We start from the raw sequence: 25,181 nt of genomic DNA, 5'->3' as shown, positions 1-25,181 counted from the left end.
TCCCAGCAAAAGAAAATAGGGAACCACCCTCTTCCTCATGATGCTTAATCAATGTAATCAACTTTAATTTGATGCAGGGTGAAAAAAATTCACAGAAATAAATTATTTTTCAAGAATAATTAAATAGATTCAACATCTTTCTTCAACAGAATTGCAGAATTCACAGATGGTACTTTCCCAAAGGAAAAAGTACTACAGCTTACCAGGGTATATTAGACTTAACAGTTACTATATACAGTAATGGACTTCTATACATTTTACATCAGATTAAAACTTTGGGTGTAAGATTCAGATAATTATTAAATAATTAAAAGCTAGATATTTTAAATGAGAATAAGAAAGAAAAGTATGTCTTTGTGCCCCCTTTTCCCTGTTAATGCCCTATCGGCCCCCCTGGCTAAACTTTGCTAGATCCGCCCCTGCACAGTTACCAGCCGTCAGCTGCGTAGAAAAAGATCCTGCTGTAGAAAGTATTATTAAATAAATTCTAACAACAGCTTATCAAGCTTAAACGTGCTGCTGTCGTTCAGCCGCTGGTTTTCTCTTTCTGGTGCAAAGTGGGCCAAAAACAAACAAGAGAGACGGACTCGCGACAGAAAAGCCGATCAGCTGATCATTAAGCAGTTTCACGATTGAAGTAGCAGAGGGAGGAAGAGAGAAGAAGCAGTTGCTCTATATATCGGATGTTAAGCTTAACGCGGGAATGCTTTACAAACATTCAGAGATGAACTTACACACTTGCTTTACTTCTATCTGAGATAACTTCCTCAGAGATAAAATGTTTGCTAGCAGGCTACAAATACACACAGCCGCTCTATCACGTGACCACACTGCTCTGACGTGCTACGGTTATGAGCCGAGTTACGCCGTGTTGCAAGTTTTTTAAGGTGCTTTTTTGATATTTAATGGATCGGATTAATTCAATTCAATTCAATTCAATTTTATTTATATAGCGCCAAATCACAACAAATGTCGCCTCAAGGCGCTTCATAGACATTACATTTTTTATTTCTCTCCGATATCCGATCCAGTAATTTAGGTCAGTATCGGACCGATACCGATACGTAATATCGGATCGGTCCATCTCTAATTAGAATGAACATAATGACGCCACAAGGGAAATGAAACTAAACACAATGAACATGGGACGGACCCCTTCAAAATAAAACAGGAAACATAATGAGACGCAGACACTGACAACACGAGCTTGACAACATAAGACATGCGGACATGAAACACATCAAGGGCAAAATACAGGGGTGAAGACACAAGGGGAATCTAATAAACTATAACAGGGCAACATAGGCAAAATAGAAATGAACTTAGCTAATGAACTTAAACATAAACCATAAACATCAAAATATATTAAAACTCAAAACGCTGGATCAAATGACCCAGGATCATGACACAAACTAATCCAAACATAATAATCAGCTAGTAAAAAGTGACCTCGATGTATATATTTGTCCCCTGTTAGTACAGTTTATGTGTACTAAAAACCTATTAAATAACACTTGTTGATTTATACAGTAAATAGAGCAAAATATTATTCATATTTTAGTTTCCTCAGAGTAGCCTCTGATTGCCTTGAGCACTGTTTTTCAGACTAACGGTGATATCCTAAACAGCTGCAGGAGGTCTCTAACATAAATTGATTGAGTGACTAACCTTTTTTTACTTTCTGCACAAGTTCACAGCAAGTCTTCAACAATCAGATAGGCATTAGCGGGATAAAATGGTACTTCACAGCTGTAAAGGTCTGCTATATCATTATGTTATTTCTGTTCTATTTTGGTTCACTGTCCTGGTCAAAATACGTAAGTGGAACTCTGTGTCCTTAAAGTAGCTTGATCTTTTGCAGCCAGCCTACAGCAAAGAAACAAAAACACTGGCTGAAAAGAAGGGGATGACATCATGAGTGTTCTACATTGACCACATAATGATATAAGCCACAAGGATACTGTCTCTGAAAATAGATAGAGGGTTTTCTTTATAGACCATGACATATAATTTTCTTTGTTCTGAGGTATACATGCAGTGCTCTGTTTCTGTCAGAATGTACCCAGGCTGTACTGATGTAACTGTTACACTACAAAGCTATATTCTCCAGGTTTCATTTTGTGTCCTTTACACTTGTGTTTTCTATCTGACTATCCCTGGATAAAGCAAGACTTGAGCTTTAAATCTGCACAAGGCCAGTTCAGCTGCTTAAAGGTTATGTGCATTCAAATAATTTCATAAGGCTTAGATAATTTACAACTAGGCATTTTTGTGTCTTGCACTGCACAATATGCATATAGCCTATAAACACCAATTGTATTTAAAGCTTTCTAAAATAACTTTTGGATTTTGGCTTCTACCTAGATTTTAAATATATCATTGGCATTAATGAATTTGACTTAAAATATGATAAAAGGATGAAGGTGTTGAGAAATCTAATTCAAAATTTATAGTTGGAGCACCAAAAGGCACCCAACAGTGTGGAAAATTCATGAATGCATTTCAGATTATCTTATACCACATTAAATGAAATGACACATTCTTCTTAAAGACAGAAAGCTGTTTATCTAGTCAATAAAATGATGCAAGTTGGGCACGTCATTGCCTGTTTTGATATGGTTATGGGTGGCAAATAATCAAATAATGACCAACAGTGACAGATAAAGGGAATTTAGGGTTTCTCCCAGTCTTCCAGCATTGAAACAATTCTGCACAGCTATGCCTGCTCAAAATGGCTCTGTGGGAATAAATCTAGCTCCTGGGCTACTGCACTAGATACAGGACAACACCATGTGAGCACCCAACATGGATTTGAATGCTGCTAATTGTAGAGGAGCAAAATAATATTAAACATGGCATCTGAGCAACTGTTGTCTCAAATGTGCTGCTACCTTGTAGTGACTAAAAAATGCATTACATGTTTAGTTCCCATTCATTGGCTTTTGAGCATGCATTCTGCTAACTAATCCGTATATATATATTTCTTCATTTTAAATTAGTGTCCAATGAGCCAGGGACTGGAATTAGCCAATTTTCAGTGATCGTGGCCGGGACTGGTGACCGACAGGTCAGTGACCCATATATCAAATTAGGAGCCTGTCCATTCATGTGCAACATGCACACTCATAGACATGACATGGCATTCTAACATGTCATTAGCATTGCAGCTCCTCACTGTGAGTGAAGACACAAAGTTCACCAAAGTAAACCGCCGACCACAATGAACATTCCTGCAACAATAAACCTTTTCAGACATTTAAATCACCCTCACCCAGCTGAACACGGACTTCTTAAACAAGCTAACAAAGGAAAAGGAGAAGGGGTTAAAGGTACAGCTACCCATAACTCGGAGCTAGCCACAAGCCAGCAGCCTCGGTATAAGCAAAGCTTCAAATCAGTTAGTAGAATAATTATGGAGATGAGAAAAGAGAAGATTGCTGATGTCTTGTTAACTGGTGAATTGATAACGATTTTTATATAAATCTGTTGTGCCTGCTTTTATTTAGTAAGGTAAAATATGTCGGGTAAACACAGGTGAGTGTACGGCAACTCATTATTTTTCATTATTATTATTATTATTATTATTATTATTATTAATATTATTATTATCATTATTTGTATTTATTACATAGGTAAGTGGAGACCAGACAGGAAGGCATATTGTGCCATGTAATCATCAGCTCATACCAGAAGCTAAACTGACACCTAGAAATTCTGAAGTTTAATAACTTAAATTTTTGTTATTATGAAAAACACATTTTTTTAAAAGTTTAGCATTGGAGAAAAAATATTTTTGTGTATGTATATATGTCAGAAAGAAAATCAAACGTGGAACAAATTAGTAAAGGCCACAGTAAATGTCACACAGGGAAAAAAAAAATCAGAAATCATAATCAGGCGAGAAAATTGCCCTTTTTAAAATCTCAGTTTTAAATGTCTAAAGCTCTCGATCAGTTTATCTGGACGTTTTATGTAATGGCCATTGAATGGAAAAGTTGTATTTAAAGTGGTGACACTGCGTCAGATTTGTAACACATACACTGATGTAGTCACAGCTATCAAGAAACGAAGAGGGATTCTTCATCTTTCTAACATAACCCCTCTTCCTGTCTGTCTCACTGTGTACGTCTGCTTCCTTTTGCCATGTCTCCTGGCAGGGCAACATGACTTGTTTACAGTCTCTGTAGTGGCAACTAAATGAAATCACATTTCCCATCAGTCAGTGGGCTAATTGAGGCTAGCTCTTCCATTAGTTGTCTGCTCACATCTGCTTTGTAGGGAGATAGACCGATCAATGCTCAGCCAGAGCTGAAAACTTGGCACGCATAGACACACACGCACACACACACACACACACACACACACACACACACACACACACACACACACACACACACACACACACACATATTTACACATAGCTAAAACTATATGACTTGCAGGTGCAATCATTTTGCATCATTTTTTGTTTCCCAGACACACTTCCATGTTTTACTTGTGTAATTTCCATTTAACCAACCTTTTTATGTGCAAATGTTTTGCATGCAATCCAAGCGGAAAAGTACTTTCACTGCTGCATCGGGCTCAGGAAAAGAAGGTGATACAAGGATAATACTTTCACTGCTCTGAAAGTTTGTATCAGAGAATGAGAGAGTTGAGCAGCTCGTCCTCCATCTTTTGTGGTATAAGAAGGAATCTGGCTGTTCCCACAGTCTTGGCAAATTCTGCCTTCCCAAATCCTTTTTCTCAGTAATTCTGTTGTCCTGCCAACGGTGAGTGAAAGCGCAGAAGTGCATTATGGACTGGTCATGCATGAGTAACGAGGGGCCCCTCTGATTGTGGGTGTGTGTGTGTATGTGTGCGTGCCCTGGGCTTCATCTACTTTTCAGCCTCACATAAACCCTGTTATTATAGAGTGGCCATAAGTGGTCTTTTGCTCCTACAGTACACAGCTTACTAGAACCCCTCCAGGGAAAACAATGGAAGATAACATACATCCCTGGATTGATTAGAAACTTGCTTTTGCAGTTCACACCCACATCGTCCCTTAGCCCCTTGCTCCTTATCCAACCACCCGCTCCCACCCACTACCACATTGCTATGCATCATACATTTGTAGCAGGTTGTGAAGTGGTTGCCGCGAGCTTCTTTCACAATTGACGAATCAATCCAAGGAAACCGTGACTTTGTTAGTAAAGATGAAACCGTGACAACTTTTAACATACCGCAAGCGATCATTTTGCCCAGTTCGAAATCAGTGTTGTGAAGATTCTGTGGATACAATAGTCCGGTCTGTGCTGATCAGATTGTGAGACTGATTTTCGGCATTTTGTATTTGTCTTTATATCACATCTGTTTTAGTCTAGTGTGCCTTGGCCAAAGCTTTTGAAAGCTGTACAGTGTTTGGTTTTTAATAGATTTACTTCTGCCAGTGCAGCAGAGAATAGTCATCAGCAGAGGCATGTGCTGCCAACATCTGATTCAGCCATATACATATATTTTTATAACCATAACAGAATTTATAACTGAATTAATGTATACGCTTATAAGGGTATACATTAATTCAGTACCCTGCACTATACCCTGCACCATTATGCAGATGCTAGAAATAGCTTTCCTTTTTAACATTTCGTTAACCCACTTTAAAAGAAATTCTCATATATACACTTTTTTTTTTTAGCTTACTATTGCTGCTGGGATATTTCAAAAAACACAACAATTAAAAAACACTTGTGAATTATACTTATATACATGTTACTCACCGAACACATATAATTCTTGCTCTCAGCTGCTGGTGTCTTTCCGATCTCAACCCATGTCAGTGTCTCAGCCACATGCAGGTCAGATGTAATCAGCGTGGATCTCACACGCCCACAGGTGCACACCTTTGACCAAGGTCACGTGTAACATATTTGGCATGCTGGGGTGTATTTGCTGATGTGGCATCGCACTCTTTTCACCCTCCTTTCCGTTGTTCTTACAGAGCAGTGTTTGTGTGTGTGTGCGTGTGTGCGTGCATGTATGCAAGTGCTCAGACATGTCATTCTCCCTTGCTACGGGCACAGTTGTGGTTTGGAGGCTGATATTGTTTGGCTTTCTTTTAGTCACATTCTATTTTTGTTGTGCCTCAAATGCAGCATGACTCCAAGCCTACGGCACAGTATAGTGCAAAGTAACCGAACGCCAGCGCACAGGATTTGTGTTATGCCTTTGTTTATGTTTGTTTATGTGCCTATATCACCAATCAGTGAAAGCGCGCTGTCACACAAGATGTATAGATAAATAATACCCGCAAATACTTAATGGATTTGAAAGGATCTTTTCTCTTCTTTGTGACTGCCTCATGTGTGAATGTCCTCTTAAGTGCTTCCTTATGTGAAATTTACTGGTGAATGGTTAGATATTAACCAGTAGCGACAGAGACAGAAGCCTCTTTGAGGCTCTGGATTTGCCGTTTTCCTCAGCCTCTTGGCGCACTGTTAGCCAGAGCCAAAGTGGTTCTGCAGGGTCAGCTTTGGACCTCTGACAGGCTGACGTCTGTAAGGGCCCAGGCCTGTTAAGTGATGAGAGACTACCTCCCACTCATGCTGTCCTGGCTGCAAAGCATCAACCCCCTCTTCCAGGCACCCTGAGGTCTCTGTTTAAAATCCATAAAAAAATGTACAGTCTGTTTGAGAATGAGTTTTTTGTTTTTACTTTGTGACTTGTGCTTGTATACCCTGTGTATTGTAATAATGGATTGAATTAAATGATCCAATGCATACTCGCTTGTATTTGTTAGAAAAACACAGCGAAGCAGACATATTAGAGTGTGTGTGGGCTGTGCTCACATGGTGTTGTCCTGTATCTAGTGCAGTAGCCCAGGAGCTAGATTTATTCCCAGAGAGCCATTTTGAGCAGGCATAGCTGTGCAGAATTGTTTCGATGCTGGAAGACTGGGAGAAACCCTAAATTCCCTTTATCAGTCACTGTTGGTCATTATTTGATTATTTGCCAGCTGTTTCCTATTTGCACCAATAAATGCCCACAGATGCACATACGCAGGTTGCTGGTACTGGATAACCCTGTTTGTAAGAACCAGCATTGTATATTAAATTGGCAGCTTTTATGGACATTTCGTGGAATTTTCTTCTTCTTCTTTTTTTAACAATAGCTACAGACGGCAAGTAACATGCCCTATATGTTGGAGCCAGGTAAGAAATGAAGTGGAGGCCAGGGTGTGTAGCACAAGTAAAACAATCCCTGCTGCTAAACTTCGTGATGGCTTTGAATGCAGTTCTTCCAAAGTAGCATCTGTTTGGTTTGCAGAAGAGACACTAAATCCGATTTCCAGGAAAGTGCAGGTACTGCTCAAGTAAAAAAAAAACATAGAGAATAGCATTACTATGGTTGTCAATATATATGAGAGTTCTTTGGAAAATGCATGTAATTTTTCACATAGCCTATTTATCAAGGTTTTTAAAGCCCAAGCGAGGCTTTGAATAGGATGCTGTTTGTGAAATTTGGGGGTGACGCCAATGTTTAAAATACCAGTTTGGCAAATAGCCATTACTTGCGTATTTCTGTCTTTTATTCCCCATGTTGTAAGAGGGAAACACAGTTAGTCGTATCATGAGTAGAAAATCAATCATACAAAGTCTTTGCACTCAATCCCAGAAATAAGGAGTGATGGGACACAACAGACTGATGTCTGCCATCTTAGTTGCAAGTATGGCAAATACTGGCTTATACCATGTCTGCACATCCCTAGTTTTGAAAACCAAAAGATGCTATAAATCAATCCTTTTCATTTCTTTTAAAAATAATCAGTCTCTCTGAACTACCTATTCTATACTCCCTTTCTGTCTTTGTTTTGATTTCACTCACTCTGTGTCCTTGGTTGGTTGGAAACCGTGGATTGCATAGACATTGCACAGACAGCTCCAGATTTCATTAGAAAAGCATCCACAACAGCATTTTATAATGACATCTCCACCACTATTGTGCTGTTTTATATCCTGTGTGTGTGTGTGCTTCTGCACACACACACACAGGATATGATGAACAAGTATTTTAAAACCCTCACATTATAATTTAAAAACTCGACTCCACTGTTTCTACGCGTGGTTTAAATATAATCACCTAACCATTAATGTTTAGGAAACAAAGCATATATTTCTTTCCCCTAGGAGCTTTAAATACATTGTAATTTAAGTGCTAATTATCTGGTACATAACAAATATCTCCTGAGTATTTCTCAATTTACCTTTCACTCATTTTATTCATGTACCAAAGAAACGACACCAGAAACGGTGTGTTTATATAAAGATCAGAACACGCTGGACACAAATTTAGATGCAGTCATTCTTTTATCGGTACTCTACTGTGTCTCCATTCAATCCCTGACCAGAAAGAAAAACACTGAACCAAAAGCAAGATTATACAATAAAAACGTTAACATTCATGCTCCCCGTCCCATAGGACTCACCACTGCAGTGCACTGCTAGTGCCCTGACTTCTCAGAACTACAAATCTTACTTCAGATACTTCAAATCCAAAACGGCTGTTACTGTTAAGGCAGAGCACAAGACAGGTACACATCACCGGCAAAAATAAAAATAAAATGCATTTTCAGTAACAGATTGGAGAAACACGGTCAGAGATATTTTTTCCCACACATTTGCTAAAACTCAAATATAAATTTCATACTATTTTAGAGCAATAGCCCCTGTTGTGTGCTTTTACGTGTCTATAAAAAACGATCTGGTGAAACAACAGCAATGATGGATTTTTAAGTTGTCTTCTTTGTAGTTTGTCTTATTTTTATTTGACTTTTTTCTCTTTTTCACATATGTCACTCTGGGTTTTATGAGTTGGAGAAGAGAAGTTTTCCACAAACCAGTGGTAACTGAGACAGGTTGGCTCCCCCCCTCCCCCCTTTATAGTAGTAAAATTAAATAAAAGTGAGATTCAAATGTGTTTATTTACTTGCTAAAGTAAACCTAGAATTTGAAAATATTCAAAAATAAATATAGTCTCACACATTAGGGAATGTTGTCCATTAATCACATAGTTGAAACACAAATTGCATGGTTAGCCAAGTGCCATTCATGCTAGTTTAGTGACATCCATGAGAGTGTGTGGGAATAAAAAGCAAGATGAAAAGTGCTTTGCCTAAAAGGGATATGCCATGTAAATGAAATCTGAAATGAAAAATGAAACATAAGCATCAAACATGAAAAATTTTAAATGGAAAAAAGTTTGTTTGAGGAAAAATCAAATCACTGGAGTGTGTGTGTGTGTGTGTGTGTGTGTGTGTGTGTGTGTGCGTGCGTGCGTGTGTGTGTGTGTGTGTTTGTTTGTGTGCGTTTACATTTATTGTGCATGCTCATGCTTTGGAGTGTCATTAATCAAATGGAGTATTATTGTTTTCAGCATCTCGCCCAAGTCTACACATTACCATTTTAATGACATTACTCTCCTATTAATCTGCTTACCACACAGCCAGTGGTGCAACTTATAAAACTATCAAAGAAGTACTTTGATAAAAAACAGAAGAAAAAAACAAGGCCATAAAGAGCGAGGGAACAGTAATTAAAAAGCCACTCTAATGAAAGAAACCTCATAAACAAGAAATAGGAGGGAAAGAATGGCAGAAAAGTGCATATTCTGCAGTCTTGAATTAGATATATGACAAATAAATAGAAGGCCTTTACAGCAGAGAAACACTTTGGTGTGTGGCGACACAAAGTCATACTCAGTGCCTCTAGCCATACCCGCTGCAATTTCAACTTATTAGAGCTTTCCCCAGAGCCTAATCAGATAACTAAATTAAAGCTGCCATCAACATCTTGCAATCTAGATCCAGGGGCTTTTAAAAGTGTTTCCAAGCATTTTTAATGTCTTAAATCTAACTGTGCTACTTTTCTGCTTTCTCAAGCATCCAAGTATGAAGTGAAGATGTGGTCCCGTTGCTAGAATATGAAAAGATTTTTTTCCTTTTTCACCCGATGAGGTGATTAACATTGTTCAGCAGGTCTAATGAATCTGTGAAATTCATTTACATGGGGTGACTTACAGACAACTTCCAGGCATCTACAGCAGTGAAAGGCAAGTAAGGCCCACTTGGGCACTGAACCTCTTAAATCTTCCATGCTTAATTTTCATCACCTATTAGCTTGTAGAGTTTAAAATATGATGTGCATACTTTTATACATTTGATAGAATAGAATATATGATATAAAGACAGGGCATCAGTTTAGCCAACCCAAAACGATGTGAACAGATGTTGCAAGATGAGACTGTAAAAAGGTTGTGTAGCAGTAAACACAAGTCACCTGCTCTTAAACAAAAGGTACATGTGCAAGGAATATAAATGCAGCTGGCTAAGTATTTCCCTGTTTGTGACACAGAGCTGAAAAGAGACAAAGCTTTTGCTTCCTGTTCCAAAAACAGGAAGCAAGATCTGCTAAGTTGATTGTGATATTTCACTGTTTTGTGTTGTAAATGTGTCGGGCTGTTTAATTTTCCCTTCTATCTGGATAATTAGTCCTCTCTTTGTGGCACTTTCATCATCAGTTCTCTCACAGGAACATTGTGTCATTATGTCACTTGTTCTTCTATTACAGGTTGGTGCTGCAGGAATTAAAGCTTATCTGCTGTAAAGATGTTCCGATCAGACTTTTAATCTGTGATATTTATTGCTTTAAGAATTGGTCAGACCAGCGACAACACTGGACTCAGAGCATCTTTAACATCTTTAATTCTCTAAAATCTCCAGCCTATGGTGGTTGGGTGGCTCTGATCAGAATTAGTTGGTGGTATCATCTTCTAAATTTCTGGAGAATTCAATGCCAAAACATCATCAATTACAGATTACCCTAACATAATTGTTTTTTTATTAAAAGCTGATCAAAAAAAAAAAATCCACATTTATTATTTGATCAGTTTCAGCATTAAAAGACCTCACTTGTTTGAATCTGGTTAAAACTGGTATTGATGTAGACATAATTATTAAGTGGAACTTTTGCTAATAGATAAGGATGAGGGAGAGAGAAGTTTTGCCAGGGGGGTGTAAGCGAAATCGAATGCATGTGAGATTGTGGATGTAAAAAAGCGACTGCATGAATGGTTGACATAGGTTCAGATAATACAGGGGAAAATGAATGTAATGTGTGGAGGTGTCAGGCTGTAATGAAAAGTGTCTCATTTTCATTTGAGCTGACCAATATGACAAGATAAACAGAAGTAATAGTAACAGGAGCTGTGGCTACTGAATATCAGTGGTTAGACATGTGCAGCCAGCCTGACTGTAAATCACATACAGCCGTTTGGCTCCTCTCATCCTCTCTCTCTCTCTTTCTCTCTGTCTCTGTCTCTCTTACTCAATTTCCCCACTTTCATTTAGTCTCGCCACATCTTTACTCTGAATCGTTATTTTCACAGCAAATATGTGCAAGCCTCGGCTTTGGTAGATGCATAGATGGTGTGACTGAAAGAGGATTCCTAAAAGTCGCATCCCAGCAGCCCAAATATGCTGTCCAAGAAAAGGTCTTATTGGCTTATCTTGTGCTGAGAAGACCCATTCACATAATCCTTAAGCAGCTAGAATCCAGAACATCCATCCTTGTCAGCCATTGTTCTGTTCAGGAAAACTCTCCCTGTGTGTATGTGTGTGTGTGTGTGTGTGTGTGTGTGTGTGTGTGTGTGTGTGTGTGTGTGTGTGTGTGTGTTTCCCTGAAAGCATGGCACATAGTATGTGTAAGTAGTGTTGCCTACCTGTACATGGCTGCATGTGTCATTGTTTGCTGTGCACCAACAATGCTATGTTTATTTTTTGGGTTTTTTTTTTGCCTTTGTTTCACTTTGAAAACTAGTAATAATAGTAGTCCTTTAAGCGACAAAGCGGGAAGAGAAGCGTATGTATTTAAAAAAAAAAATATTGTTCATTGTCAAATTACCAAAAGAAAATTGAGCCTGTTGTTGTCAGTAATCTAACTATTTTCATTTCAAAAACAGAGCACAGTGACTGGGATGGTGACATTACCAGTCATTTTGTGCATGTTGGATCACATTGGGATGCGCCTGCAGTCAAGGGGCAAACTTCACATGGTACACTAGATAAAGTTGTGAACCCTTAATTGGGAATTATGCAGCACATGAGAACTGACCAATGTTGTTGTTGTCAGGGTAGAGCTTGAGTTTTTTCTCCTTTTTTTTGGTGTGTGTGTGTGTTTGAGTGGACTGGGTAGTGGGAGGGGGGGCAGTTCCCTTAGCAACCTGACCAGGGTCAAAATGTCATGCTGTTTCACTGGCTGAGTGTGCTGCCATATGCAAATAAGGCCTGTGCCAGCCTTCAAACATTAGCATTAGTGGGCATTTGCATAATATCAACTTTTGCCGGTGGGAAAGTAGGGCGAGAGAGAGAGAGAAAGAGAGAGAGAGGGCTGAAAGAATTTGGAATTGAAAAGAAAGAGTGGAAATCTTTAACAAAACACAGAAGGGCTGTGAGGTGGCCTTTTCCTGCAAACATATCAGCCATTCAGGACAAATGTGTCTCAGCCCTGAGAGTGCTCTATGTGTTAACAAGGTTGATACGCGCTAACTCTGTCATATTTGACATGATGTGCACAAACAACATGTGCACAAAAGTGAAGCACAAGTTTGTGCTTCACTTTTGTGTTTGTTTGTTTTGTTCATTTGTGTGTGTGTGTCTGTGTGTTGTTTATAACATGGATTTGTCTTCAATCAGCTTCCCCCAAACAAAGCCATTCTCCAGAGATCAAAGAGCCTGCCTCTAACTAGCTTACTTGTGGATCAGGTGTTGAGATTCCAGCGTGCACCGCGGATTGCATTCTCTCTGTTGCTCTGGCAGGTTTTTTTTTTCTGTCTGCGTTGCAACATTGCAGCCTACGGTCTCTAGTGCAAATGTTGGCACAACAATCTGCATAATTCCCAGCTTTTTATAATTACGTGCACATTTATTAATGATTGTTGGTACTAATAGAAAAAAAAGGAAATGTGCCGATTAAAATGTATAAGCTTAAAAAATATATATGTTTTTAACCTCAGAGTATATTAGGGTACCTTCAAGTATACTGCAAGATTATATTTGGTATAAATGACATTCATTGCAACATATTATCAGTGACCAGCTACTTTTAAACTATACATCTCAGCTCTCAATTTCACACCAACAAACACTGTACGTATTACCTTGTGTATATTCTTGCATTTGTGTGTGTGTGTGTGTGTGTGTGTGTGTGTGTGTCCCAGCCAACTCTGAGGATACTTGTTAGGCACAGATAAATGTCTGATGCTCCCTCAGGCTCGCTTTTAGCTCGCAGAGTGTAGTTTTTCACAGTGATTGGATATCGACAGAGGCATCATGCTCTATAAGTAGACCATATACACTTTCACTTTGACAAATAATTCACCTATGCAAGCACACGGGATAGCATAATGCATGGCTGTCAGACTATTTAAACATCATCATATATACAAAGCAGTGCGCGTCACAAGAGATAAGGTTAGACTTGGCTGTATAAATTTTGCAAATGTGTTTAACATGCTGGAAAAAATTAGTTTACAATCTTCGTGTAATCATTCTTCACTGTTTTCTCTCCTCGTTTCTCATCCTATTCCTTGCTGCCACTTTCCTCACTCATTCATTCATCACTACGGCAAAGGAAGTGTTTTCCCGTACGCAACACATTTTATTTTAAAGATGAATCTGCTTGAACATGTTCCCCTGAAGGTGCCAGGGAGGAGTCTGCAACCAGCAGCTTTTCCCGACACTCACCCACTCCCCAAACCCTTTTCACTGTTTTCCGATCGCTCTTCTGCTTCTTATCAACTGCGGCCTCCCCATTTTTGTTCTCTTACTCATATCTTATGTTTGCATTCTGAAACTGCCTGCTGTGAAAGCTTAGAAGAAATCTCCTACTAGACACACACATACAGTGCACTCAGTTAGAAAGCAAAAGCAGTTACAAACTTACTGACAAAAAAGGGCGTGCACAGACGAGAAGTAGAAGAAGGGATTAGATCTAATTTTCTTTTACTCTTCCAGGGAGAACTGTGCTTTCAACCTACAGCAGATCAATAAAGTAAAGCTTTTTGAACAACTGTATCTGTCATCTAATGTTTACATACTATATTTGTTATACTTCTGGCATAACATATCTGAGGAACTGGAGGTAAATTATTATGTTCTTAGTTTTATGCAGTTACTACACTAAGAAACACTCTATGTCTGCTACCCTTTAATAAAAATGCTCATTTTATAGCCGGAAAGAGTGAAAGTAAACGTTAAGGGGTCCCTGCCATTTTAATTGGCAAGCCCATTTAAGGAAACAAAATGTTATGCTACAAGAGAAAAAAGCTAGTTCTTTACTAATGGTTTGATAGCTGCTACTGCTTCCATCTAGGCCGAGTCCATTATGAATTAACCCTTTTAACAAACACAGATCCATTATACAGTTATAAAAAAAATGTTCTACTCCAAGCAAAGTACTGAGGCAACTGTATTTATCCGGTGCTCTTTGTGTTTCTGCAAGATTAAGTAAAAAAACGACATAGTTCACGTTCCAAATTGTGAAACCTGATTTTAGAGCATATTCTCTGTAAAAGATGGACGTAGCTACTGTAGCATCCCCTTTGATAGTCATTTTTAAAATTATATTGTGTCTTGTATTTCCTCTTCACTCTCTCTATTAATGACTCAATGTTAAATATACTATATGGACAAAAGTACTGGGCGAATCCTCTTAATCTTTGAATTTAGGTCCTTTCAGTCCTGTGACACAGGCGTGTGATATCAAGCACCCAGTTGTGCCTTTACAAACATTTGTTTAAAAAAAAAATTGTAATTAAAAAATGATTACTGAATTTAAGCATGGTGCTGTAAAAAGCCGTCGCCACTGCCATAGCAAGTCATTTTCTTTTTCTTACGTAAGTGGTACTGAAGCAAAGTGCAAGTGTCATGAAGTAGCACGCCATGTAACGTTATAGAGAGGGTCAGCGAGTGCAGAGTGTGTAAAAGTTGTCAACAATCTGCTGACTGCAGACGTCCAAACCTCCTCTGGCATTAACATCAGAACAAAAACTGTGTGCCGGGAGCTTCATGGCATGGGTTTCTATGTATGTGTAATGTGTAGGTGACTTAATACTTTTGATCATGTATTTAGTAGTGGCTTAGTTTTAACAGTACCTAATTTGATTTGCTTTTTATTTATATTAGGAAATTGTTTCTAATATACAGACAAAGTTGTAAAGTGTATATACTAGTAACAATTATGTGTTATCCACAGGTCTGTGTGGATAACATTGTTAAAAAGTTAATTGTTAAAATACTTAATTGAAAACAGAGGTGTAACCACTGTGTGGGCACTGAGGAGTCTTATCACCCTACATACCTAAATACCCTTACTGTTTACGTGGTCTGCTACAAACCAAATTCCCAAACAGTGAAGATGCTGTATGAAATGTAAATAATAAAAACAGAATGCAATGATTTACAAATCTCATAAACCCATCTTTGAATTACTGTAAAACATGGAAAGCATAAATATTTGCATAAATAGCAAAAACATTCAAACTGCGATTTTAATGACAATATCTACCAATTAGGATTCTAATCTGCCAAATAGAATTCTAGCTGCTCAGCAGGCTTGGATCTTCTTTGCTGCATTTTGTGTTTTGTGTTGTTTCAAGATGCACTAAAAATGTTTAATTTGTGAAAGGTCTGCAGCAGGATTGCTGTTGTAATAGCTCCAATGTGTGGTTTGTTGTTTTCTTGCTGAAATATGCAGCGCCTTTGCTAAAAAAGACGTCATCTGTATGAGAGTCAAATTTTGATTGGCGTGAACCCACAATAGTTTTTCTACTTTGCCTCAGTCCATTAAATGGACTGAATTGGCTTTGGCTCAGTGCATTTCTGCATCATGTTCATGTATGTCTTGTTCTCTGTATGATAGAGCACTAACCGGCCTTTGTGGATGGCACAGTGAGCTGTGTACACAGACAATGATTTCTGGAACTGTTCCTGAGCCCATGCAATGATTTCTGTAAAATAATCATGCCTGTTTTTAATGCAGTGCTGTCTGAGGGCCCAAAGATCAGGGGCATCCAATATTGATTTCCGTCCTTGTCACTTGCGCACAGAGATTAACCAATTAACACAGAGATTACTAATTAAACTGATTAGTTGCAAAATGTTCCTTCAGCTGTTTTTCTTTTATGCCACTTATTTTTCCAACCTTTTGTCGCCCCCATCCCAACTGTTTTGAAACATTTTGCTGTCATCATCACTCGACATTGTAGAATAATTTTAAAAAGGCCCCAAAATCACAGGCATCCAGATTTTCAGCCGTGTCCTCTCTGCACATAGATTTCTTCAGATTCTGCGACTTCTATAATGATATTTTGTACTGCAGATAATAAAATTTAGAATTCAGAATTTTTGGAATTTCTTCAGAATTTTAAATTAAGAAACATTATTCTGAAATGTTTCCACAATTTGTAGTCAGTCTTTTTGCAGTCCTTCTATACACGATCCTATTACTGACCTGTCGTGGTTCAACCTAATTATTACCATTTACTTTTCCAGCTATTTGTTGCTTCTGTCGAAACTTTCAACCTTCAAATAATCTAATATTTTTGATGAAATGGCAAAACTCAGTTTTGTAAGTTTCATTTGTAAATAAAATTTACATTTATGTGATTTGCAATCATTGCATTAAATTATTATTTACATTTTACAGTGCCCTCTTTGACACTTTTTGAAATTGGGGTTGTACGTGACATTATAATAGTACTGCTGGTGGTAATTTCACATATCTCGAAAGTCATTTTTTTCCCTGCTAACCAGTAAAAAAGACAAAAACTGAAAAAATGCAACTTTCAAGATGTTAAATATGCACACACACAAACTGCTCTGTTAGAACAAAGGGACAGGGGTGAAAAGAGTGCAATGCAACATCAGCAAATACACCCCAGCATGCCAAATATGTTACACGTGACCTTGGTCAAAGGTGTGCACCTGTGGGCGTGTGAGATCCACGCTGATTATATCTGACCTGCATGGGCTGACACACTGACATGGGTTGAGTTCAGAAAGACACCAGCAGCTGAGAGCAAGAATTATATGTGTTTGGTGAGTAATATGTGAAAAAACAAAGTATAATGAGTACATAAAAACCACTGTACAGTACACCTAACAAAAAAAGTAACAAAATTATATACTGTATTGTGATGTGATTGAGACACGGCGGGTCCACTGATTGGTGTTTAGAGCCATCTTTATTATACATCACACCACAACAACCCCAGTTCCCCATGTTTTAACACGCCGGGCGTGATTACGAATGCACCGCAGTCCACGCCCCACCACATATATATTATAATATAATAAACAGATTTGACTAAACTTGTGATGAAGCTGAGGGCTCTATTCACCATCTGTACAACATCTGATTTAAATGTCAAGCTGTGATTTGGAGTGCGACATCTGACTTGTTGGAAAAGTACAGATTGTGATTCGCTCTTAAGTTGTGACCAGTCCTGTCGGGAATAATAGCGAAGAACAAAATTATCCCGCATGCAAAAAATATTTCAAGATGCTTCTGCGTGAAGCAGTAGATATTTAAAATTCTTAAACAAAAGACTGCCATAAGCTGTGGGGAAGACACAATCGTTATTTCTAAGTGTCATTAACAGCCCCTCACAGATATTGTGTCGCGCAGTTTCTGTGATGTTTATGGCCCAAAATTGGGCCTAAAATATGGGAAAAAAATGTCATGTTTGCCGGGGTTTTTTTTCGTAACGGTTTATTTATTTTTGCCTCTCATCTGTCTTCTCACTTCTCTGGCACCTTGCTTGGCATGAAACAAAGTTTTTCTTCACAAATATAAATAGAAAATAAATACGGCATTGCAAGATGGGTCCACTGACAGGGTACGTAATGGATGAAAATATTTTCATCTTTTACACATTTCCAAATATCACACATTTTCTACTATATATTGAGGAGGACAAATTGGTATTTTAAGTAAAAGACCGAACCACGCAACCCCAGCCTGCTGAAGAAAGTGTGGTAAAGCTCTTTTTTGCATCTCTTTTAATTGCATTTATCAACATTGCATTCTATACTTCTTGGTTTCTTAGTAATGCACAATCAGCTTTAGGCAGCATTTCAGATGAATGTCATGACTAGGGGCTAATTTTTAAGATCATGCAATCCATCGTGTAACCCAAATGTAACTGTCATAATCCTGAGTGTGTGTCTGTGTGTGCACTGTACAGTACATGGGTGTATGCGTTACAGAGAATCGTTTAATCCCATATAGCATGCCACATATTTTGACGGGGCTGTCCCCGCCCACAGCTTTGATTTTGTGCGAGAAAAGATAATTATTTCACCTTTCACTTGAAATTCATTATCAGAGGGAGAGGAAGAGACAGGTAAATGACAGGTAATTGCTTTTCAGAGTCAACACCATTCTTTCTCCAATATACCAGAGCAAGCGGGGAGATGGGAGGAATTGAAAAAGACCAGGTGAGAGAAGCGAGACAGAGACAGAGTGGGAGGAATGAGAAGGAAGGGCTAATTTCCATAATGAAAAGGTAATAATTTGTGGTGTTAGTGTTAGTTTCAGTCTAGTGTCTATGGCATGTCAGCTCCTTGCTCGAGGTCATTGTGTGGTACCACTCATGCATACTAAGCCCACATGGCCTATCCCTTCTCAAGAATGTCAGTTTCACCTTTCCTCTTGCGTATCATCTTTCTGAATCCATCAGCTCCCACTTTTCTTTTCCCACGTTTCCTTAGAATAGTAAAAAACAAAGAAATTTAAAAAAAAAAAACCCACACAAATGAATAATATCCACTTGTACAATCCTACAAAGGCCACAAACTTTATTTCATGCAGCACTTCCTCTGACTCTCATTTTGGGACATTGATATGTGTCTTATTTCTCTTCTTACTTACACATAAACTCACAAAAACCACAATCCCTCAACCTAGCTACATGAATGATTTAGAAGCATGCACACTGACTATCTGCCACCTGCCTTGGGCTCTGCTCAGGCCCACCTAGCGGCTGCTGGGCCTGCATGTTAATGCCCAGTGGATAGGGACTTGCATGTTAACATGAATTGGGACTCTAAGCGAGTTGACAGACTGACAGGGAGCAGACACTGTACGCTATTGCTGCTGGTTAAAACAGTTGGAAGTTGGAATATCAAGAAAGCTCTGCCTTGAAGTTGTTTTCACCTATGGCCACTGACGCGTTCAGCAGAACTTACTGATGTAACGATTGAGCTTTTGGACACATGTTGGATTGCTACGGGCTTCCAGTGAATCCCCGAGGCGTTTAGACTGAACCTATTGTAAAGTGGTATAGAAATGTCAAGTTAGAGCAATGATTGCAAGTATTCTAATCATACTCAGGAAGGTTTTGTTCTATTTTTAATACAGTGGTCCTTTTTAACAAATGCTTTAGGGAAGGACTGCCGATGATGGGTACTGTTGCTATGTGACTAATGGAACCATATTTGAAGTGCACTTCCCTTTTTCTAGATAAGACTTTGCTTGTTTTTACTCCAAGCACTGTAAACCATCTGATCACATGCTAAACTGTCAGTGCTGTTATGACTAAACAGGGTACAGTTTCTGCTGTAAACAGAAACGAGAGGTTCTTTGTGTTGGGTCACACATAGCATCAGTGAATCACAGATGCAGCCTAGGGACCATATTGCAATGGCCTTTGAGGTAGTTCTCACTACAGTAAGTGTCTTCGCATTTAGCTACGATAACACACAATCACACACCAGCTATGCTATCACATGTGGTAAATATAAACATGTAAACCAAACAGGGATATCTGTTTTGCATATGGCTTAAAAAATGCTGAACAAAGAATAAAAACGACTGTACAACAGGGCAAATGTGCCACCATGAATTTTTTTATAGGTTGAAAAGGCTGTAGGTCTGTGACTGCTGTACACTTCACACTGTAAAGAAAGCTGACACCGTCAAGTCTTACAGTACTGATGTTGAATAGCACGATGGCCTTGGTGATTAAAAAGTAAGTTGTCCATTCGGTCAAAAAAAAAAAAGGTTTTAGAGAACCCATTCACCCTGCAAATGTTGTACCTAGCTTCTTCCAGTAAATTACGTAAATAGAGTGATTTAAGCCATTTTAAATCAGCTTACAATGCTTCTTATTGCACATGATTGTAAATTGCAAATTAATTATCTAATCTGGGAGTCTGAGTGGATAATGAGCTTTTCAGCCTTAAATAATCTTCCACCAGATTCTCACCAGCATATACTTTAAAACTTTTTATTTATGTAATTTTTGGAGTGGAATTGTTCTCTGTCTTGATTTCCATACCCAGTCAGTTTCTGTGTAGCGAGTGTCTCAGCTTAGGCAGCAAAGGAAGGTAATTGAAATTCATTATATGTGTATGGTCACTTTCTCCCCATTAATTTTTGTTTCCAACTCACTTGCTTTTCTAAATAGACTCCATTCTTTCTCAATATAAAAACATGTGCTTGAAGAATTTTAATGTCTAACTTGCAGCCAATTTTAAGAGGTTGAATACATCACAGGTTTGGAGAAGACTGTTCCTGAATTTTAATTGGCATTTTTATTAATCAAGCTGACATAATTCAAAAGGGTTTGTTGAATTTGCATCAGAATCTGCCGTTCTCTGTGATAAATGTGTATTTGGTTATTCACTGCTCAAGCACAATATGATCTGTTTATATTTTGCTTATAACTGATATGCAAGGAAAAAAAAATCTGTGTAAAACAGAGTGCTGGGCCAGTTTTAGTTTTAAGGCCTAGAATACCTCAGTGCTAGGAAATGTGGAAACCCGGCCCACTTTTTAAGGCGTTGCTATTTGATTTATGCATGTATGTGTTCTCTAGGTGAGATTTTGGTCTCTGCGTAACTGTGTAACAGGATTAACCCAGCTGGGTTGCATATCTCTTTCCACTATCTCCCACTGGCAATGCAGAGTGCATCAAGCTGAGGAGGCTGTCAGTGGGTGGGCGACATATTCTCCACAACTAGAGGGGGATTTTATGGAGTTTGGCAACCGGCACAATAGGATACAGGGAGGCAGCTCCCCTTCTATCCACCTCCCTTCACCGTCTGGGCTTGTCACTACTAAAAGGGGAACAAAGGCGAGAGCAGCTAAGGGATTTGATTGTTCTTGTTTGGAGGAGAAATGTGTTGTCTGCATGTTGGTAGCATTTTCAGCAACATCCTAAACATGGGTTTATGCTAAAGGTGTACAGGGAGTTGGATGGCTCATCTTCCAGATAGTCAACTCCTAGATATTCTCTGTGGTGAATGTGGGTATGAAATAGGTTGTCTCTCACTGTATGTTAAAGCAGACAGGCACCGCTGCTTATTCAGACAGAGGCCCAGCCCACTCTCTTTCAAATGAACACATAACACTTTGTGATGGACTACTCTACAAATTGTATATGCAAGCAGTCTGTAAATAGGAAATGACTGCAGACGGCATCCACACAGTCCGACTTCCACACCGGATGATAATAATGAATAATTTTTAAAAATCAAAAGGTTAATGGGTGGAGAGGAAGTGTGGTGTAAGTAATCAAGCAAGAGGAAACTTGAGACAGAGAAAATTAAAGCGCCTACGCCATAGTTGGCTCTGTTGAGGTGGAGGCCTTTTTCCTGGAATCCAATGAAGTGGACATTAGTGCGTTGGAGCACCATGGTGGTCACAAGCCATTTCAGTTTGAGCTGTTGATTCCAGCCCTAGTCATGCTCAAAGCCAGAGCTCTCTGAGCTGGGGCAATGCAAGTGCTGCCATCTGCAACCATCACTAAGCCATATTTGGATCTGAAGAGGAAGAATGCACTCCAACCATCAAAATCAGTCTGAGCCGTTGCTCCAAAATCGAAAAAGTGCTGTTATTAAAAAAAAAAAAGGTACAAACTTGTGCTAAGAATAACTCTGTCAGGGTATTGTAAAAGCGCAAAAAGTTCAAAATGATTGCATATAATGTTATCACAGGCCTGTAAAAGCAGTGGCCTGCATATATACATTTTCAAACCCTGAAATGCAGAGAAGCTTTAAAAGAAATCTCAATATTGTCAGCATTATCAATGCATTATTTCACAATTCCATCATTATTCATTTTCATCCCAAAAAACACAAGCAGTAATTCTTTAAAAAGATGTCTTTGTGTAATCTTTTTGGCTCTTAGCTGGACAAAAAATTACTTTTAATTGGCTCATGGGAATACAGAAGCTGAAGTATTAATAGTAATAACAATGTGTTAGTTGCAGCCATACACTACATGCACGGCATTGTGTGAGGCCATTGCCTGGGAAGATCAGAGATAGTAAACTTCACCCTTTAAGCAGAATATGTGAAATGCTGTGGCAACCAGGGCCATAACATTTTGCCTTATTTGACAACCATTTTTTCTTTACATAACTAGGCTGGGAGCATGTGCACATCAGTCTGAATAAAAAAAATACTTTCAGTGTTTTTCTGTTGCCAACTGAGGCATGTATAAATATTCTACTTGTAACAATAAGCAGAGGAGACAGAGGTTGAGAGTGTGCCTCTCCTCTCCTCTCCTCTCCTCTCCTCTCCTCTCCTCTCCTCTCCTCAGCTGAGGCCTATTGTAGTTTGCACAAGTGATGTTCAGACATTGCAGGGAAAGAGCTATTGTCTCCTTCTACAAACAAATATGCCTTTTTATAAACTTTTAGCACAAAGAAAGGGGCAAAAATAACTGTGCCGTATATACCATCATACATATAATGTCCTATATTGTTTGTTTCTAAACATTCAACACAGTTGGACTTTGCTTGTGATCATTATTCTAACCCCTTGTTCCTCTCAGACACTCTATAGAAGATTCCGGGCTGTGGTACATCAGCTCCCTCAAGTCCGTAAAGTGTTGGTAACTGTTATGTTGATGATTATCGCGACTTGATCATTTTGGCTGAGTAGTGACGGACATTGACTATTCCGGTGAGCGTTTAAAAGCCTGCGCATATGGCCACGCTGAAGTCATCCTAGTGTGTGGTGCAATGGTTACAAATGAATGGCTACGAGTGATGTTAAAGCAGGCTGAGTGACTCTTGTTGGACATGGGGATTTGAAAGCCAGCATGTTGTCTCCAGTGGAGGATGTGTTCAAAGCTCACTAGCTGCAGGCTTTACCTCTCCACAGGGAACTTTATGGAGGAAAACACACAGACATACACCACTGAGCATTTTTAACAAAAATATTTTGCACTTTGTAATACACACAATCCACTCTGTTATGCTGAATTATAACATTTATGCGGTTGCTTGCTTGGGGTAACATCTTGAACATGCTGTGTTGGTCAAAGTTTTTAGCGTTTAAAACTGTTTTTTCCCCCCTTGTGCACATATACCACATCACAAGCTGTGTACAACATACAGTCTAGTTCCAATTAACAGCAGTGACTCAGTATAAAACTGTGAAAGGGTGGGTACCTTAATGTTAGAGGCAATCTTATTATATGCGTGTGGATCCAGCGTTGTGCTGGGAATTGGTAATCACCCTGCCAGTTGGTGGACAGACAGAGTGGCTTGCAGGCCACTCAGGGGACACCAGACACTTTGCCTCCCCTGTGTCAGTGATGAGGGACAGAGAACACCGCAGGAGGCCAGCTGACACATGGGTCACTCCGAGAGAGTCTGAACCTCATCTGGCCTCTTTGTTTCACTTGCCAGTCCTTAATGCTCCCCCTAGACATGCCGGGAATGCCATTTCTATGAAGTGCTGTGTTGCAGTAAGCCAGGCTTTCGTTCTAAAACTTGATATACATTAATGTTGACAGCTCATGCAATACTTGGGCACATCGTCTACTTAATAGGCAGGGGTCTACATTATAGGATCCCTTATATTGTGTTTGATAAATAAGGGCTTTTTGTTTGTGTTGATGCTCTCATTGATTGCAGTGTAGAACTGTATCTCCTGGGATAACTGGCACTGAACTGCAACTATGCATATATTTCATGTGTTGAAATGGGCCTTGAGTGAAAGACAGCCCATAATAATAGCATCCTTGACAGAGTTGAACCCGCGAGTTGTTGATGGCACATCATCACTAGCAACAGCTCTCTCTTTTTTTTTTTCACATGCAGTTCCAAACATTTACTGCCTCAAACCTATGTTATTGTGTTAATCACGGATGAAACAGTGATGCTAAAAAGAGGTGCAGTTGATTGGAGCAGATGTGACATGTTTGCCAAATGACCTACTTCTGTCCCTATTACGAATTAAAATTGTATGATGGCGACTGGAGTGACTAATGAATGTTAGATGTGGGGGTGGGGCCAAGTGTGCTAGTGGAGAGGGGAAACAAAGGTTACACGGGAGTAAGTGTGCATTTAGGTGTATGTGCATGCAGTGCCTATGTGGTTAAATGTGTAAATAATACATTGGGGTTCATGTACCATATAGAGATTGCATTAATGTTGCGAATCAGCACAAACGCAAACAGGCATACCGACCAACGGGCCACCCCCAGAGCCTGAGTGTTAATGGCTCTTTAATTGGTTGAGTGTTTGCAGGGAGGTAGCTTTAGACAGATGTTATCTGGCCCTACTCTCTGTAGGAGGTGAGAGCGGGGCTCTAATGGTCTGCGCATATGGAACCGATACTTGGACCTGGGGTGGAGACAACCTGCTGATCTGGCCCTTTAGCTACTTAGCTTCTGAATTAGGGTGTGTGGGAAGAAAGTTGACTGAAGGAAGATTAATTTCCACATTTTGAACTGTTGTGCCAACATCAGCAAACTGCATGTCCACTGCTTGTAGTAACAGTAAGTTTGCCCTTATGGACAAACACGGGCTTTGAGTGGGATGCAGTTTTTTTGATAAATGGACACTGGCTTCACTCAGGAAAAGTTGTTTGTCTGTCTTGGCCCCAACTCTTGTTTCTCTTTCTTAGTGAATCCTTTCCCCCCCATCTTCCCCCTCTTTGCCTCCTTCTTTTCTCTCCATCTTTTTGGCTCCTCTGGCTCAGCGAGCCACAACTGTGTGTCGTGAGAGATCATATCCTCTTGACCTTGCTCCAGAACTTCTGATATATTTCATCTTTTCATCGATTTTTCTACTCTCTGCCATTTTTTTTTATCGCCCACCCCCTCCCTTCCGTTGCCATTTTTCTT

At 39.2% G+C, this 25,181-nt stretch overlaps 1 protein-coding gene and 1 long non-coding RNA gene across 4 annotated transcripts in view; both read left to right on the top strand.

Annotated features, from left to right (window-relative positions):
- The window catches only part of cadm2a (cell adhesion molecule 2a), a 221,754-nt gene that overhangs the window by 14,563 nt on the left and 182,010 nt on the right, over positions 1-25,181 (top strand). The gene's annotated exons all lie outside the window — the stretch shown is intronic.
- Positions 1-25,181, top strand: part of LOC146509897 (uncharacterized) — a 39,252-nt gene extending 14,071 nt beyond the window's left edge. Inside the window, exon 2 of the long non-coding RNA XR_014876509.1 lies at positions 1-25,181. This exon is cut by the window's left edge and continues 7,694 nt beyond it. This is a non-coding gene — a long non-coding RNA (uncharacterized LOC146509897).

Source organism: Neolamprologus multifasciatus, chromosome 10, assembly GCF_963576455.1.
Source record: "Neolamprologus multifasciatus chromosome 10, fNeoMul1.2, whole genome shotgun sequence".
NCBI classification, from domain to species: domain Eukaryota; kingdom Metazoa; phylum Chordata; class Actinopteri; order Cichliformes; family Cichlidae; genus Neolamprologus; species Neolamprologus multifasciatus.
The sequence above is the reverse complement of the archived record's forward strand: the minus strand, read 5'-3'. Positions and strand labels throughout refer to the sequence as shown.